The sequence below is a fragment of the Artemia sp. Qi Xiang Cuo genome, chromosome 10 (genome assembly GCF_049724085.1).
Source record: "Artemia sp. Qi Xiang Cuo chromosome 10, ASM4972408v1, whole genome shotgun sequence".
NCBI lineage: Eukaryota > Metazoa > Arthropoda > Branchiopoda > Anostraca > Artemiidae > Artemia > Artemia sp. Qi Xiang Cuo.
This window is the reverse complement of record NC_142803.1, coordinates 8504230-8523995: the sequence shown is the minus strand read 5'-3', so window position 1 is coordinate 8523995 and position 19766 is coordinate 8504230.

Here is a 19766-nt window from a genome sequence, read left to right as displayed (position 1 = left end):
CCTAGTTTTATAGATATATGTAAATATATATATTTTTTTTATATATATATATATATATATATATATATATATATATATATATATATATATATATATATATATATATATATATATATATATATATATATATATATATATATATATATATATATATATATATATATATATATATATATATATATATATATATATATATATATATATATGGTTGTGTAAACTTCCACTCACTAAATTTTGTTACTCTGTTAGTTCTAGATTTCTAGAGTTGTTAGTTCTCTCTCTTAGAGTTCGGTTCTCAACACATTTTTGGCAAACTCGATACAATACAGGCAAATATTTTGTTTCATTTACTACATTCAAAATGTCGCACTTGAATTCTTACTTGATTTATTTAAGAATTCTCTACTTGACGACAAGAGCCAAAACCCAAATTGGGTAAGAGCCAAAAAAAAACAGATTTGGTAAGAGCAAAAACCAAAATTTCTCTATTAAATGCAGAGTTGATGGGTCTTTTAAGGTATGTCACTGTAAATGAAGAAAAAAAAAAAAAATTTTGCACGATGTCCTTACAGGCTTCATTGGATACAGAGGTGCCAACTCATGGGTTAGTTAGAAGTAGGCCTAATTAATACCAAAATACAACCAACCTGGCAAGACTATGTTGAAAGTTCAAAAAGACTATGTTGATACAGAGGTGCCAACTCATGGGTTAGTTAGAAGTAGGCCTAATTAAAACCAAAATACAACCAACCTGGCAAGACTATGTTGAAAACCATGATAATGAGTCACATTTCAAACTGCTTATGCTTATGCAAAAAAAAGAAAACGTAAATTATATTGAAATATAAACACAATTGCAAGAAAATTATCGCAACTTTTTACAGCCTCATAAGACGACCTCTATGCATACCTTCCTGAATCATGTGACCTCTTCCCCCTTCATTCTACCCTTGTTTTTCTTTTTTCATAGTTCAAATATTCTCAATATAATTTGGAAAAAATTATAATGTAAGCCACGTTAATGAACCAAAATAAAAATCGCTTTCATGCAACAATGGAAAAGATGAAATTATTCATACCCTGATTAGGAAGCAAAATTTTGTTGGCAGATTCAAAGAATTTTTCATCTGAAAATATTCATGACAATCTTTAGGGAGAGTTAATTTTAGGATTTAGGGAGATTTAAATTTAGGATTAGGCATTAATTTTTGGGATTAAAGGTTAGGATTTTAGTATTTAGGGATAAATTAGGAATCAACATTGGGATTAGGGAGAATTAGATTTAAGGAGACCATAACTTTAGGATTTAGGGAGACGTAAATTTAGGATGAAGGATTATTTTTAGGATTAAGGGACATTAGGGGATCCTAGGATTTAGAGATATAGGCTATTATAGGTTAATTTGGGGATTAGGGAGACTTAAACTTAGGGAGACCTAATGTTAGTCATTTATGGACACAAGATTCAAAAGTTTACAGATACTGCCATCAAGTCAACTGCTTAATATTTTATGATACATATATTCAGCAAAACTAAAATATACGTCCTAAGCTTTACTAAGTAGGCTAAAATTACAAGTATTGACATGTGTATTTCTAAAGGGAGTGTTTCTTGGATCTCCAACTGGGACCTAAGGAATCTCTGCAGCAGGATTATGAAAATATTAAGGGGTATTAAGGGACAGCATACAATGAAAATATTAAGGAACTGCATACACTGAAAAGCCAATAATATTGAACAGAATAAGATTCCTACAACAGACAAATTGAAATTTTGCATTGCTCCTTTTAAGTTATGGTTGATTTTGTCATACAAAAAAAAATTGTAATTTACTTTTTTGCTTGTGCTTCAAAAGAGAAATTAATGAAATTCTGAGGCTGAAAAGATCTAGGAGAAAATTAAAAATGGGTGGCTAGCCTGCCCATAATATAGTCAAAGTGAAAGGTAGCACAATGGTAAATGATTCAAATATTTGAATTCAGGCAAAACCAAACTTGAATTTAGTTTCAAAGTTAAGCCAGTATGCTCTATTTCAAAAGGCCAAAGCAAGATAATACCCTAAGGACGCACAAAGTTCGTTATCCAAACCTGACTGTAACTATTGGAATACATGAGCGTCCATAAGGGGGTGTAGGGTGGGAAGGGGGAGGGGGCTTCAGCCCCCCTGGCTGAATGCCACTGCTTTGTTTCTACATTTTTGTTTTGAGATTTCTATTATACAGTATTGGAAGTGCCGATTAGACCAGGTAAGCCCCCCCTGAACAAAGCAGTGGCATTCAGCCCCCCTGGCTGAATGCCACTGCTTTGTTTCTACATTTTTGTTTTGATATTTCTATTATACAGTATTGGAAGTGCCGATTAGACCAGGTAAGCCCCCCCCCTGAAATTCAGCTTATGGGCTCCCATGTTAAAATACTACATTTTTTTCTTTTGGCTTAATTTATTGAAAAAAACTTTTTTCACAAGATCAGTTTTTCAAAGAAAAGTAAAGAGCTATATTAAACCAAAGATGAGCAGAAATAAAGTAAAATAACTTTTTAAGTGTAAAACTACATAAATCACCATCAATGTAAAAATAAAACTCAAAACAATTTACAATAAATCCCCAAGTCAAAATCAAATGAGCAGAAACTACAACAGAGAGGAGTAGGGCTAACACCCAAAGTGCCTTCTAAAAACCCAAACATAGTTTGTACTTCACTGAGAACAATCTTCATTCCAAGCTATGCGTTTTTATTTCTCATAACATCATAAAAAAAATAAGAAAAAAAAAATCATTGTCATAACCAAAATTACAGCAAAAATAAGTGAATATGGACCAATAGTTTAATAAATACTGATATTCATTCCTGAAAGTCTTAATAATTTAGATTTTATTAAGTTTATAAAAGAGGAAACGTGAATATTGCATTTTTTTCCCCAGTAAAGTGCAAATTATGTTCTGGTCTTCATAAGGCTCAGAGGGCTTTAGCCCTAATCCCTTTTGTGGTAGTTTGTGCTTGTTTTAGGTTTGACTTGGTTATCTTCTGTAATTTCTGTCATTTTGGGTTTCATTTGCTTATTAATAGTGATTTATTATAGTTTTACACTTGAAAAAAAAAATTACTTTATTTCTGCTCATTGCCAGTTTAATGCAGCTCTTTACTTTGAAAACTTCTTTTGTAGAAACAATTTTATTAAATTAATTTTTGTTCCTTTTTAATAGACACAAGCATAGTCAGAGTCACAAGTACTCACAGTAGTATACAATTACAGTAGCAGTAGTAGAACTTTTATTAGCCCTGAAAGGTTCAATTTAATAAACAGAGCCATTTTGATTTTGTTCAACACTCCCTGAAAGCTTAACCTTAATAGTTTTAGTCCTCTTGGGCATCAAGGGTCAAACACCCTACCCCCCTTTCCGATAACAAATACTATATGTAAACAGCAGGCAAAGTGCACAACTTACAGCCTTTGCCCCAAGGGATGTGAGGGGGGGTGTCATCCCCAGACAAATAGCTATTGGATCATTCAACTATGCTCAGTAAACAGCTATCTTGGAATTTTCATCAGATTTCTTTGGGGGAACAAGGGAACCGAGGGGGCTTCTCACTCCCAATCACTTTTAACTCAAAAAAAAGGGCACTAGAACTTTTAATTTCCTATCGACTGAGGCCCCTCCAAAGTTCTACAACAATGCCTTCCTTACAAAGTGCTTTGATGAAAAAAAAAGTAATGCTCACTTTGGTCTTTACTTAGGCAGCTATATTGTGCTGATGATTCTAGAGTTTTGGCTTTGAATGTTTATCAAAACCATCAAAATGATCTGTCATCTCATCAGATTGATTGGAAATAAAAAAAATAAAAAAAAAACCTGGAAGATTATGCAACAAAAAACTCTTTCGACTATTAGATAGGGCAATAGAACTAGTAATTTTCAATCAAATGAACCCCTTTCGAAGTTTCTACGACAAATCCTTCTATACGAAGTGCCCTTGTCTAACAAGTTTGCAGACTTATCTTCTTACTCTTCGAAAATTTTTCAACTGTGATAAACACCCTGGGCCTAAAACCTAAAGCCACTTCTCCTGGTTTAAAAACTTGAATTATTTAAACAAATGACCAGAAATTAAATAAAAAACAAACAAGTTTTTCAACTGAAAGCAATGAGCAACATCAAAACTTAAAACGAACAGAAATCATATGATTGGGTTCGCCCCCTAGTCAATACCTCGCTCTTTACAATAAAGTTTTTTTTTTAAATCATTTCATAAGAGCTATTTATTCTCATTTCCTTAGAATAAAGGGTTGGAACTGGAATCGGCAACAGAGGAAAAATAAAACAATGAAGGTTCCAGAATGATCTGTCATCTCAATACATTGATTGAAAAAAATCACCTGGAATATTGTGCAACAAAAAGCCCTGAATATCAGGTTCATGGAAAGACCATCTGGCAAAAGCAAACCTTTCTTTTAAGAGGAGAAGAATGCTTTTAAATTGCTTACTTAGTTCCAAGCTTCACATGCTTTTGAATGGTTTTGATTAGAAAACCGCTATAACTGAAAGAAAATGAAAGAACAAGAAACACACAGGAATTTGGGCCTAAAAATAGCCTTTATAATACAATTCATCTGTGATGAAATGATCAATGATTCATGGTAAAAAGAAATGGACTCTCTGATTTGGAATTTTAATACATTACAAGGTCATTTTAAAGGGACCGACACAGTAGGATAATTTTCCCCAGATTCATGGAAATTGGCATAGACATATAGTTGGCTCCCCAGCAAAGGCTTAGATTCCAAGCAGTTTCATTGACATATGGTGAAACTTTGGTTTTATCCAGGTGATTTCTTAGACCTTGAAGATATGCCCAGTATGAAAAAGGATCTGATATAATTTCCTAAACTTTAGTTTTTCCTTTGTCATTTCTGATTAACAAATCAATGAGCTTATAAAAACTCTTGGTACAACAGAAAGTCATGAACAGAAAGACCAAATATTTATGAAACTAGCCTCAAACCCAACCTTTTTTGTACTTGTTCCGAACCAAAAGATGCAACTATACTTAAATAGAAGAATATTTTGTCCTGTCTAATACTACTTGGAATGACAAAATTTTAACTGTGAAAAGAGTAGAAAGATCTTTGGAATTTATAAGGTTAATTTGAGATGAAGAAATAGCACATTACAAAAAAGATCAACTGAACATGTATGCACTCCCAAAAACAGACAGCAATGCTGCTTCAAACCTTTTGAGGTCAAATACCTCAAAAGGTATTTTGTTGCCTCAAAGGTATTTATACCTCAAAAGGTATATTTACAGATAGCAATACTGCTTCCAACCTTTTGAGGTCAAATACTTCCTAGCGATTGTTGCCATCAAGTTGTCCTATTAACCAAAATCCTGGCTAAAACTCACTTCTCATCCTATTGAATGAAAAACTTGTATTATAATCTTTTTTTCTTGTTTTTAGAGTCTAAGCTCATATACATAAACTATGATTTTGTGATTTAAAGACTTTTGACATTTTCAAATGTACTAGTTTCAGAAGCAGGCCAAAAGAAATATGAATATGAGTAAGTCAGGACAAAATGAAAGAGGAAATCACACCCAAAAAAGCCCTTACAATCATTTCCCAGACATCAGCATACAGACAAAAAAATATGATGACAACACTCAGCTTTGAAAGATACAGGTTAAATAGCAGAGAACTAAGGAGTGCCTCTTGAGGTTAACCTCTTGCAATAGGCTGGCAAGCATCAATGGAATTATCCATTTGGACCCCAAGCAGCCTGTCTGCTAAAAAATTCTGGACAAACTTAATAAAGCATCAGTGAAACTAAGATTAAATAAGACATGTGAGTGTAAAAAAATAAAAGTTAAAAATAGGGATAAAATCCTTTTTAATAGACAGTGTATAATAGATTTCACAAAAAATACCAGACATTTCGGTCAAATATACAGTGACCGTCATCAGTAGTAAAATTTTTTTATAACTGATGAGGGTCACTGTATATGTGACCGAAATATCTGTTATTTTTTGTGAAATTTATTATACACTGTCTATTAAAAAGGATTTTATCCTTATTTTGAACTTTTATTTTATCGTCATGGAAAGGCAGTCTGGTCTCCGAAATTATCAACAACATGTGAGTGTTCAGTGGAGAACATTATTGTATGCAAGTAACCATTCAAATATTACAGCTGACAATGTTTCTTTACTAGATTAATTAAAAAAAAAATTCCGAAAAATAAGTTTTTCAAAGAAAAGTAAAGGCCATTTTAAACTTAACCTCACGAGATACAAATACCTGTTGAAATTCAAACTCAAAACGACCAGAAATTACTATTAAAGAATAAATGAAACCCAAAACGAACAGAAATTAAATAAACAATCATGGCAAAAACATACAACAAGTAATAATATAAATGAATAGGATAAATAGATCTTAAAGCGAGTAATGCTTCGATTGAATATGAAAATCTAGCTTAAAACGAAAGCAAATATTTTGCTATTAAAGTATAAATGAAACTTAAAACGAACAGAAATTAAATAAACAATCAATGCGAACAAACATACAATATATATTAATGTAAACGAATAAATAAATCTTAAAACGAGTAAAACTTAAATTGAATATGCAAATCAAGTTTGAATTGAATAAAAATAACTAAAAACAAGAGTTTGGATATCGTCTCACTGCAGAAGCCTAAAACCTACTGCGTCATTGGCGCTTTACTGAAAACAATTCGTTGAAATATTTTCACTTTTGTACCTTTAAGAAATCAAAAATTAATTAAGATTTTAGGGAATAAATATCAGCATATGTATATTAAATTGACAATGCACATTTTTTTTCAGTAAACTCATTTAAATTTTTTTCAGTAAAGTACAAATTATATTCTGGCTTTTAGAAAGCATAGGGGTTTTGAACCCTACTCACATTAATTTATGCTCGTTACTCTAATATTTATTTTAATTTTTGTTCGTTTCGGGTTTCATTGATACTGATTTGGGGTAGTTGTATGCTTGGTAGATTATATGATAGTCCGGACGCCAGGTGTCGAAAATGTGAACCCTACCACGACGGAATGGGGCTTCTACGAGAATTAGCCTACCCTCCACCCCCTAAATTGACCATGCAGATTCAAAAATACCAATGGCACTTGCTTGCGAGTGGTGAAACACTCCGAAAATTGTCATTTAATTATATTTTGGTGTTTCATGACAGAAAATACATGTTCCATAAAGTTTGAGTTGCAGTTTTCTGCTCAAATAGAAATGCCTACAAGCCCTAAAATGTTTTCACAGCAAACTAACACGAGTAGTAAAAAAAAATGGCACAGCTAAAAAAAATGGAAAAAATTTATGAATCTTTAACAGTCTTGGAAAGTTTAAACAAAATAAAATTGAATATTAGATATATAATGATATTAATTGTTGAAAGATCAATCAGTTCAAGTTTTTTTTTCACTGTAATTTTTATTTTCATTTTCAATGCTGTAAGAACTGGAAAATAATAAATTTGTAATATACGAGTAATTCGTTTTCAGTGAAGCACCAATGACGCAGAAGGCTTTAGGTTTTTACAGTTAGAGAAGGGGGCAGCATGCAAACTTTGCTTGTAGTGAAACTATATTTGTCTTGACCAACCTTGAAAAGAACTAATAGATTAAACTGAATATTTGATGCATAATGATATTAACTGCTAAAAGCTCATCAGTTCAAAATTTTACTGTAATTTTAATATTAATTTTCAATATTAAGTACAAAAGAAAACATTTGTAATATAATTCGTTTTCAGTAAAGCGCCAATGACGCAGTAGGTTTTAGGCTTCTGCAGTGAGGCGATACCGAGACTGTTGTTTGTACTTATTTTTATTCGATTCAAACTTGATTTGCATATTCAATTTGGGTTTCACTCGTTTTAAGATTTATTTATTCATTTACATTAATATCTATTGTATGTTTGTTCGCATTGACTGTTTATTTAATTTCTGTTGGTTTTAAGTTTCATTTATACTTTAATAGCAAAATGTTTGTTTTCATTTTAAGCTAGATTTTCATATTCAATCTAAGCATTATTTAGTTTAAAATCTATCTGATCATTTACGGTACTGCTGATTTTATGTTTTTGCTATCATTGTTTATTTGTTTACCGTTCCTTTTGGGTTTCATTTATTCTTTGATAGTAGTGTTTGGTCGTCTTGAGTTGAATTTGTAAAATGTATTAGTGTCTGTTGATTTTAGTTTTAGAATGGCCTTTCCTTTTCTTTTAAAAACTTATTTTTCGGAAAGTTTTTTTTTAATTAATTTTTGTTCGTTTTTGATTGAAAAAAGTTTCAAGTTTTTTTTGGGCATGGGGGGGGGTGCTTACTGTCCGATTATTCTTGGCTTTAAAAAACGGATCTAGAACTTTCAATTCAAATCGAATGAGGCTTTTATCAAAGTCTATACGATTACCTCTTTGATAAAAACCTTATATATGAACAATAGACAGCTTGCATAACTTGTGGACAGCGATTGACAACAATGAATGGATTGAAAAAATAGCTCCAATAAGGGGGTTTAGACCATTTCACTTGCTGACAGTAAGGGATCACGGTTGTTTGGAATTGACCTTAATAGTATTTTGTGTGCCAAAACAATTTTGCATCTATCACAGAGTATGTATTTTAACGTTATAATTGGTTACTTATTATAGATTCCCTATTTGTTCTTCCCATACAAAATAACTTCTCGTGAATTATTAACTTCACCTCAATAAGTTATGACTCAGGGCATTACTAACAACGCCTACCCCCGGGCCCTAGGGGGCTGTGTCGACACCGGAGTTTTTATTATCAGAACTTTGAACTTTTTTTTAACAAAATATGTATCTCAGAATTTTTGTCTGATGCATTTAGGGCGTGGAGGAGGGGGGGGGGCTAGTTGCCCTTCCATCTCTTTTTACTCTTAAAAAGTGAACAAAAACTTTCGATTTCCAATCAAACGAGCCCCGATTAGAGAGTATGCGATCATCGGTTCTGAAGGAACACAATAAATGAGATGGAAAGTTTTCAAATTTCCGCTCTGTCGTTATGGATTTGGGAGATACTGCGATCCTTAAATACCGAATTTCTAGACCCTAAAAGTACGAGAACGGATTTAGATAACCTAAAATGTTGATTGGATGTGTTTGGGGAAAAGGTGGGCGTGAGAGGGGGGTTAGTTGCCCCCAAATCACTTTCGACTATTAAAAAGGGCACTAGCCCTCAGAATTTTCGATCGAATTAGCCTTTTTTGAAGTTTCTAATACATCACCTTCTATAAAAACCTTATTTTCCCCCAGGGTATAACGTAAAACCCTTGCCCTGAGAGTTGTGGGGGATTGTTCTCCTCAAAAATATATTTTCTATCTGGGAATCAACTATGCTGAACAAAATGGCTATCTCAAAATTTTGATTGGATGTGTTTGGGAGAATGATGGGCGTGGGGGGGGGGGCTAGTTACCCTCCAATCACTTTTGACTATTAAAAAGGGCACTAGCCCTTTGAATTTCCAATTGAATATGCCTGTTTTGACGTTTCTACCACAACGCCTTCTATAAAAACCTTATATGCCCCCAGGGAATATCTTAAAACTCTTGCCGAGGGTTGTGGGGGAGTGTCCTCCTCAAAAACATATTTTCTATCTAGAAATCAACTACGCTGAACAAAAATGGCTAAAAATGGCTGGGGGGCTAGCTGCCCTCCAATCACTTTCGACTATTAAAAAGGGCACTAGCCCTTTTATTTCAGATCAAATGAACATGTTTTTAAGTTTCTACACCTCCTTGTATAAATAACTCAAAGGTCCCTAGGGTATAACTGAAACCCCTTGCCCTGGGGGTTTTGGGAGAGTATCCTCCTCAAAAATATATTTTCAATCTGGAAATCAACTATGCTGAACAAAAATGGCTATCTCAAAATTTTTGATTGGATGTGTTTAGGGGAATGATGGGCGTAAGGGGGGGGGGCTAGTTGCCCTCCAATCACTTTTGACTATTAATAAGGGCACTATCCCTTTGAATTTCCAATCGAATGACCCTTTTTTGAAGTTTCTACGACAACGCCTTTTATAAAAACCTTATATACCCCCAGGGCATATCTTAAAACCCTTGCCCTGAAGGTTCTGGGGGAGTGTCCTCCTCAAAAACATATTTTCTATCTGGAAATCAACTACGCTGAACAAAATGGCTATCTCAAAATTTGGATTGGATGTGCTAGGGGGAATGATGGGCGTGGGGAGGGGGGCTAGTTGCCCTCCAATCACTTTCGACTATTAAAAAGGGCACTAGCTTTTTGAATTTCCAATTGAATGTGCCTGTTTTGAAGTTTCTACAACAACACCTTCTATAAAAACCTTATATGCCCCCAGGGCATAACTTAAAACTCTTGTCGAGGGTTCTGGGGGAGTGTACTCCTAAAAATATATTTTCTATCTGGAAATCAGCTACACTGAACAAAATGGCTATCTCAAAAGTTTGATTGGTTGTGTTTGGGGAAATGATGGGCGCAGGGGGGGAGGGGTGGCTATCGGGCCTCAAATGAATTTTGACTATTAAAAAGGTACCTATCCCATTAATTTACAATCGAATGAGCCTATTTTTAAATTTCTACGACAAAGCCTTTTCTAAAAACCCTAAATGCTCCCAGGGCATAACTCAAAACCTTTGCCCTGAGGGTTGTGGATGAGTGTCCTCCTCAAAAATATATTTTCAATCTGGAAATCAACTACGCTGAACAAAAATGGCTATCACAAAATTTTGAATGGATGTGTTTTGGGGAATGATGAGCGTGGGGGGGGGGCTACTTGCCCGCCATTCACTTTGTAATATTGAAAAGGGCACTACCCCTTTGAATTTCCTATCGAATGAATTCTTTTTGAAGTTTATAAGACACCGCCTTCTAATATGCCCCCAGAGCATGACTTAAAACCCTTGCCCTGAAGGTTCTGGGGGAGTGTCTTCCTCAAAAACATATTTTCTATCTTGTAATCAACTACGCTGAACAAAATGGTTATCTCTAAATTTTTAATCGATGTGTTTGGGGGAATGATGGTCGTGGGGAGGGGGGGGGCTAGTTGCCCTTCAAACACTTTCGACTATTAAAAAGGGCACTAGCCCTTTGAATTTCCAATCGAATGTGCCTGTTTTGAAGTTTCTACAACAACACCTTCTATAAAAACCTTATAGGCCTATGCCCCCAGGGCATAACTTAAAACTCTTGCCGAGGGTTCTGGGGGAGTGTCCTCGTAAAAATATATTTTCTATCTGGAAATCAGCTACACTGAACAAAATGGCTATCTGAAAATTTTGAGTCGATGTTTTTGAGGGACTGATGGATGTGGGGGGGGGGCTAGTCGCCCTCCAATCAATTTAGACAATTAAAAATAGCACTAGACCTTTAATTTCCAATAAAATTAACCTATTTTGAAGTTTCTACGACAACGCCTTCTATAAAAACCTTATATCCCCCCAGGGCATAACTTGAAACTCTTGCCCTGAGGGTCGTGGGGGAGTGTCCTCAAAAATATATTTTCTATCTGGAAATCAAGTACACTGAACAAAATTGCTATCTCAAAATTTTGATTGGATGTGTATGGGGACATGATGGGAGGGGGGCTAGTTACACTCCAATCACCTTCGACTATTAAAAAGGGCAATCTCAAAATTTTGATTGGATGTATTTGGGGGAATGATGGGCGTGGGGGGGGGGGGCTAGTTGCCCTCCAAACATTTTCGACAATTAAAAAGGGCACTAGAACTCTCGATTTCCAATCGAAAGAGCTCCCTTTTAAGCTTCTACGACGACCCCTTCCATATGAAGTGCCTCTGGAAAAAAAAATAATAATAAAACATTGAAGCCGTATGGCCTTTAATATACGCAACGCTACAGCGTTGCCTCTCATAATTAGTTTGTGATACCAAAGTCTAACCTAGCTATGTTATCCAGAGTGCTGTAACCTTTTCTAAAGCCAGTCCAAATTTAGGTACCTTACCTTTGACCTTAGATCCTCCTGCGCCGCCAGGGGCGCCTAGGGCATCAGTGAATATACGCCAATCGGGTCTGAGATGAGCTGCTGCGTATACATCTTCCTAATCTGGTTGGAGAGAGTCATTCAGGCAACATGGGTCACTATTGTAGGTTTGCCTCAATGTGTTTCAAGGTCTCCCTCGCTTCCGGCTTCCAACTGGCTGCCAATCAAGTGTACACTCCGGGATTCGATGGTTTTCCATTCTTAAAAAGTGTCCGAGATACCTCCATCTACGGGACCTGATGGTGTCGGTTATTAGTCTTTGATTGGTGATTCTCCGAATGGTACCAACTTTAGGCACCAAATCATTAATTTCAATAAACCAGCTTACTTCTGAATTATTGATGCCATTGCTTTACTAAGACCTGGGAGTTCTGAAACTGGTTAACACAAAAGAGGATGTGAGCTAGGCAATATGGCCTTGAAAACAGAAAAACAATATGTTTGTCACATTAACTAGGAAAGCTACAGTCATGCCTGGATTGATTAGTAATATTTAAGAGATCAACTTTGAAAGGAGGGGCATATTCATCAGTCTTTTATCCATGAATTCGATCATACCCAGACTTTAAAATTAAATTCATACATAAACATCTATAAGTTCAAACATGAGGAAGGAATTTAGAACAGGTATTTGAATCTGGCTTTAGAGGGAAAAAGACATACAGCAAGGCAATTTGATAGATACTACCATTACTTTTACTAAGAATCTTAGTGAAGACTTCACATTTTTTGTTCATCAGAGTCTAACTAACAGCTTATTATGAATAATTATAACACATTCCCACTTTTCCAAGGTAATATGTGATATGATATGATTTATCATAGGCAGCGCAATAGCGCTGCCTAGGTAAAGAACGATGTTGGCACAATGTATTACTTTTTATTTCTTCATTTTAGACCAGGGCACTTCGTATCAAAGGAGTTGTCATAGAAACTTCAAAAAGTCGTAGTTCGATTGGAAATTGGAGTGGCTTGTGCCTTTTTTAATAGTCGAAAGTGATTGGGAGGGCAACTAGCCCCTTCCCCACCCCCTACCCCCAACATTCCCCCAAACACATCCAATCAAAATTCTGAGATAGCCATTTTGTTCAGCATAGTTGATTTCCACATAGAAAATATTTTTTTGAGGAGGACGCTCCCCCACAACCCTCAAGGCAAGGGTTTTCAGTTATGCCCTGGGGGCATATAAGAACAATGTTGGCACAATGTATTATTTATTATTTTTTTTCCTTTAGAGCAGGGCACTTCGTAACAAAGAGGTTGTCATAGAAACTCGAAAAGGGCTAATTCAATTGAAAATTGGAGTGGTTTGTGCCCTTTTTAATAGTCGAAATGTGATTGGAAGGCAACTAACACCCCTTCCACGCCCACCATTTCCCAAAAAACACATCCCATCCAAATTTTGAGATAGCCATTGTGTTCAGTGTAGTTGATTTTCACATAGAAATTATATTTTTGAGGAGGAAACTCCACCACAGCCCTCAGGGCAAGGGTTGTAAGTTATGCCCTGGGGGCATATAAGGTTCTTATAGAAGCCATTTTGGTAGAAACTTCAAAAAAGGCTCATTCGATTGGAAATTCACAGGGTTAGTGCCCTTTTTAATAGTCGAAAGTGATTGGAGGGCAACTAACCCCCCTCTCACGTCCACCTTTTCCCCAAACACATCCAATCAAAATTTTGAGATAGCGACTTTATTCAACGTAGTTTTAAGTTCTGGAAAACAGGTCTTGGAGGATGACCCCCCTCCCCTCCCACAGCCCTCAGGATAAGGGTTGTAAGTTATGCCCTTGGGGCATAAAGGTTTTTATAGAACGCGTTATTGTAGAAACTTCAAAAAGGGCTCATTTGATTGGAAATTGAAATGGCTAGTGCCCTTTTTAATAGTCAAAAGTGATTGGAAGGCAACTAACACCCCTTCCATGCCCACCATTTCCCAAACACATCCAATAAAAATTCTGAGATAGCCATTTTGTTCCATGCACTTTCTGTTTGGATAAGGTCCTGTTCATTCTCCTATTTCGACACAATGCTGTAGTGTAGGTGCTCAGTTAGTCACTGCTTACGGGCCGAGCGATATCAGGAAAACAAAATCTCTGAATGAATAGTGACACAGTAGCGGACTGAGCCAGTCAATTTCACATTGCCATCCTTTTGCCCCATTGTCCTCGACGTTGGTAATGTCGGGGAACTCACAAGGATTCTCAAGCCATTTAAAGTTCCCACACGGCAAAGAGCAGTGAGACATTACCGAGGGGTACAATGAGTTCATGTCAAAGAAGACTGCCTTTGACTTTGCACCAGTGCTGTTTTGTCCACTCGGATCGGTTGACAAGACGCGGTCCCCATGAAAAACATACCCTCCCCTCATTGAACGCTCTACAAAAAGATGTTGATCTACGTCGCTGATTAGGCCTATTTCCTCCCTACTAATTTTTAAAATCAAATCCATCACCAAATGCGGTGTGGAAAAATAGTAGCCTCTTTCTAGACCGAACTCTAAGTAGATTTGATCTGTGTTCTTACAGACTATATCCAACAGAGTTAAAACGTCACTGGCCAAGTACAGTCTACAATAATCCCACCCATTTGTACAATCCCCTCAAAGTTCAGGAAATTATACCTTTGAGAAGGACAATCCCCCCACAGTCTTCAGGGCAAGGATTATAAGTAATAACCTGGGGGCATATAAGGTTTTATTGAAATCTTTATTCTAGAAACTTGAAAAAGGGCTCATTCGATAGGAAATTCAAAGGGCTAGTGCCCTTTTAATAGTCGAAAGTGATTTGAGGGCAACTAACCCCCCTCTAACGCCCACCTTTTCCCCAAACACATCCAATCAAAATTTTTAAATAGACATTTTATTCAACATAGTTGAAAGTTTTGGGAATTAGGTCTTTAAGGATGATAACCCCTCCCACCACAGCCTTCAGGGCAAGGGTTGTAAGTTATGCCCTGGGGGCATATCAGGTTTTTATTGAAAGCGTTTTCATAAAAATTTCAAAGGGGCTCATTCAATTGGAAATTGAAAGGGGTAGTGGCTTTTTTAATAGTTGAAAGTTATTTGAGAGCAACTAACGCCCCTCTCACATCCACTGTTTTCCCAAACACATCCAATCAAAACTTAGATATATCCATTTTGTTCAATGTAGTTGGAAGTTCTGGAAATTAGGTCTTTTATGATGATAACCCCCTTAGAGCCCTCAGTGCAAGGGCTGTAAGTTATGCCCTGGGGCCATATAAGGTTTATATAGAAAGTTGTTGTAGAAATTTTAAAAGGGGCTCATTTGACTGGAGATTGAAATTGTGAATTTTAATAGTCGAAAGTGAGTGGAAAGTAATTAACCCCCTCTCACGCCCACCATTTCCCCAAAAACATTCAATCAAAAGTTTAGAGATAGCCATTTTGTTTAACGTAGTTGAAAGTTCTGGAAATTATGTATTTAAGGATGACAACCCCCCCAGAGCCCCCAGGGCAAAGGTTTTAAGTTATGCCCTGGGAGCATATAAGATTTTTATAGTTAGAGTTGTTGTAAAACTTAAAAAGGGGCTCTTTCAATTGGAAACTGAGAGGGCTAGTGCCCTTTTAATAGTCGAAAGTGATTGAAGGGTAACTAACCCCCCTCTCACGCCCACCATTCCTCCAAACACATCCAATCAAAACTTTCAGATAGCCAACGTAGTAGAAAGCTCTGGAAATTAGGTCTTTGAGAATGACACCCCCCCCCCCCCCCAGCACAGGGAAAGGGTTGTAAGTTATGCCCTGGGGGCATATAAGGTTTTTATTGAAAGTGTTGTTGTAGAAACTTCAAAAGGGCTCATTTGATTGGAAATTGAAAGGGCTAGTGCCATTTTTAATAGTTGAGTGATTGGAGAGCGACTAACGCCCCTCTCACGTCCACCATTTCCCCAAACACATCTGATCAAAATTTTTCGTTAGCCGTTTTGTTTGACGTAGTTGAAAGTTCTGGAAATTATGTCTTAGAGGATGACAACCACCCTAACAGCCCTTAGGGGAAGGGTTGTAATTTATGCTCTGGGGGCATACAAGATGTTTATAGAAAGCGTTGTCGTTTCAAAAAGGTTCATTCGATTGGAGATCGAATGCCCTAGTGCCCGTTTTAATAGTCGACAGTGATTGGTAGGCTTAAAATTTTTATAGTAAAGATTGATGTGGGTATAATGTTTTTTTTTGTTTTTTTTTTTTAGACCAGGGCACATTGTATTGAAGCAGTTGTTGTGGGAACTTCAAAAAGGGCTCATTCGATTGAAAATAGAAAGGGCTAATGCCCTTTTTAATAGTCAAAAGTGATTGGTGGGCAACTAATCCCCATCCCACACCCACCATCCCATTTGCCCATTATGTTTAAAAACTAAATGCTGCCTTAAGATTAAATCAAGATGCAATGTGTTAATGCTAATTCTCAATTAGGCATCTCAGCAGTATCCCAAGAACAACTGTTCAACCTAGGCTGAAGTCTTTTTCATTAGTAAAGCTGTTTTCTTCTGTTGTTTCTTCTGGCTCTCACTTTCTTGAAAAATTCATGGTAAATTTCATGGTAAATTCATGGTAAAATGAAATGGTACTTTGCAGTGGCCTATATAACTTAGCTAGGATGAAAGTGAAAAGGTCATTTGATGCTTTTTCACAATCCATTGGGGCCCCTTACCTTTGGGGCCCCTTTAAAGGCTGAAGATGTAATTAAGCCCAGAAGCAATAACTGAATTATGAAAGAGCATAAAAAAGTCATCAAATGACGTTTTCACTTTCTTCCTAGCTAAATTATATAGCCAACTCCATATTTACCCAAAAATGAGCAAATACATCAGAATGCACAAAGAGACAAATTCATTAAACTATTTTTATGGGCACTGAGTAGAAACAAATCATACAAATGCCATAAATATTATAATTCTCAGAAAGAAGAGGGAGTACACATTAGGGAGAGGGGGTGGTAAACTGTACTGGAGCTACAGTTAAAATATATTAACTACAGTTATTCTGTATACATAATGAAGTAAGAATTGTTTTCTTAGCATGTTTCCTTCTCAATAGCCCCTAATCTAGGCTTATACCAAAATTATTTCTTAAATTTGGGAAAAAGCCCTTGATATAGCTTAAAATTCCATTGAAATAACAGAAATTAAACTTTCGAAAAAGTAAAGCTAAATAAGAGATTGAAAACTCAAAATCAAGGCAAAACAATTTTGTCAGAATTTAGATGGGTATAGACATTTCATGAATGTAATCTTCTAAGCAAAAGAAATAAGAAAAGGGTAAACACAGGCAGGGACTAACCCACGGGAGATAAAGGGGATATACCTCCCCCCCCCCAACAGTTTGGGAAATTTTTCCTGTTTGGTCAACATTCTTATAGATCTTTACTAATACTACTACTACTACTACTACTACTACTACTAACAACTCATTACAGCACCAAGCTCCCTAAGGCCAACACAGCTATGCACGCTCCTCCTCCATCCCAATCTATTCAAAGCCTCCATTTTTACACCCTCCCAGGAAGTTCCCATTTCATTTAAATCTTTTTTATGACATCCTCCCACCCCAGATGAGGATGACCTGCTTTCTGTTTAGCCCTTGATGGTTGGCCAAAAAAGACAATCTGTCATCCTTCATCTGCATAAAATGCCCTAGCCATCTCAACCTTTCTTTCATTATAGCCCTAGAGAGCGGGATTGAACCACATTTTTCATACAGCCTACTGTTTGAAATACAGTCAGTCAGTCAGGTACCCAGAACAATCTGTAGGCAATTTCTCTGGAAAAAATTTTCATCCCCTTTTCAGGAAAATCTTCATCCCCTTTTCTGAGCGCCCATGCTTCAGAGCCATATTTGACTACTGTCATCACTGTAGCTTCTAATATTCTAGTCTTGGTTTGCAGACTTATCTTCCTATTCTTCCAAACTTTTTTTAACCGTTAAAAAACACCTTTAGCCTTGGCTATTCTACTTTTAACATCTTCACTGCTCCTATTGTCTTTACTAATAATACTACCAAGGTAAATGAAGCAGCTCAGGGGTGGCATATTTGACCACTGTCATTGCTGTAGCTTCCAATCTTCTAATCTTTGTTTGGAGACATATCTTCCTGTTCTTCCAAAGTCTTTTCAACTGTGAAAAAAGACCCTGACCCTTGGCTATTCTACTTCTAATATCTTCATTTCTCCCACCATCTTTACTAATAATACTACCAAGGTAATTGAAGCTGTTCCCCTAATCAATCTTTTTGTTACCCAACATCACCTTTTCATCTTCACTTATTCCTAGCCTTAGTGACTTAGTCTTCTTAACATTAATTTTCAAAACTATTCTAGCACCCTGAACTTGCAAAACCTTTAAAAGTTCATTCCTTTTGCTTGCACTTTCATCTAGGATGCTTAAATCATCAATATAATCTAATTCCAGGAGAGTTTTTCCTCTCCATTTGATTCTGTGGTCTCCCATTGCCTTTCCTGTGCTCCTTAAGACAAAGTCCATGAAAATAATCCTTATAAAGGGTATAGAACACAAACATGCTTAACTCCTGATTTAATACAAAACCAGATGCTAACCTCATTTACTACCTTAACCACAGCAGTGTTATTCTTGTACATAGTACTAATCACTTTAATGTATTTGTCTGGTATACCATACAAGGATAAGACCTTTGCTAAAGATCTTCTATCAACAGAATCAAATCCTTGATTTTACTGGTATTTTATGTATCATACCAGTCTTTTACATATTTTACTGACATATTTTATGATGGCTTGCAATTTTCAGAGCACAAAAATGGGAAGAGGCTAGCAGAAAAAGGATTGAATATGATTTCTTTTTGTGTACAGCTGTGTTTCCTGGTTTGAAAGGTAGTCTGTCTGACTTATGTCTCTTATTATCAGAACAATAAAGTGTATTATAGTACAGGTAATTATAATTTTAAAATAGTATTATAAATAGTAATAAATATAGTATATAGTATAGTATATAGTAATAAATATAGTATAGTATTATAAATAGTATAAATATAGTATAAAATAGTATTATAAATAGTAAAATAGTATAAAATAGTATAAATAGTATTTTAAATAGTATTATTATTTTAAAATAAAATTGAAATATTAGCTGAATGTCAGCCAGCAGAAAAAAAAGAAGCAAAAATGATAAAGGTAAATATTTTGTCAGGGACTTCCACCAAGCTGTCTTCAGCCCTCAAAAAAATAAGGAAGACTAATCTTTTGAATTAAGTCTAACTCAGCAGAAGAATGACTGAATCAAACTAAAAAAAAAAAAAAAAAAAAAACAAGCCAGAATAAATGAAAGACCTATTAACAATTAAATTGGGCAAGAATTCTCTGCTTAGTGATTGACTCAGGTTGTCTACTGATCTAATTTTCATTAAAAGTGTCATCAGATGATCTTAAATTAAAATGAAGAAAAATGTTATTTGAATCCTTTAATTTTAAATTGTTATACATTGGGTTTATAGGAATATCTTCAGTATCTCTATTTAAAGCTAGGTCTCTATTTAGGGATTTTTCTTAATTTCAATTGCGTTCCTAAAAGAATGTGGTGAGCCATTTGCTTTAAATATTAAAGTTGCCTCATCAAAAAGAACTACATGTTCAAGATTTTTAATAATGAGGAGGGCCAAAGCCTCCAAATCTCAGAAAAATCTTGTATTCATGTCACCTTTTCCCCAGAAGCTGGCAAAGCCCCCTCCCC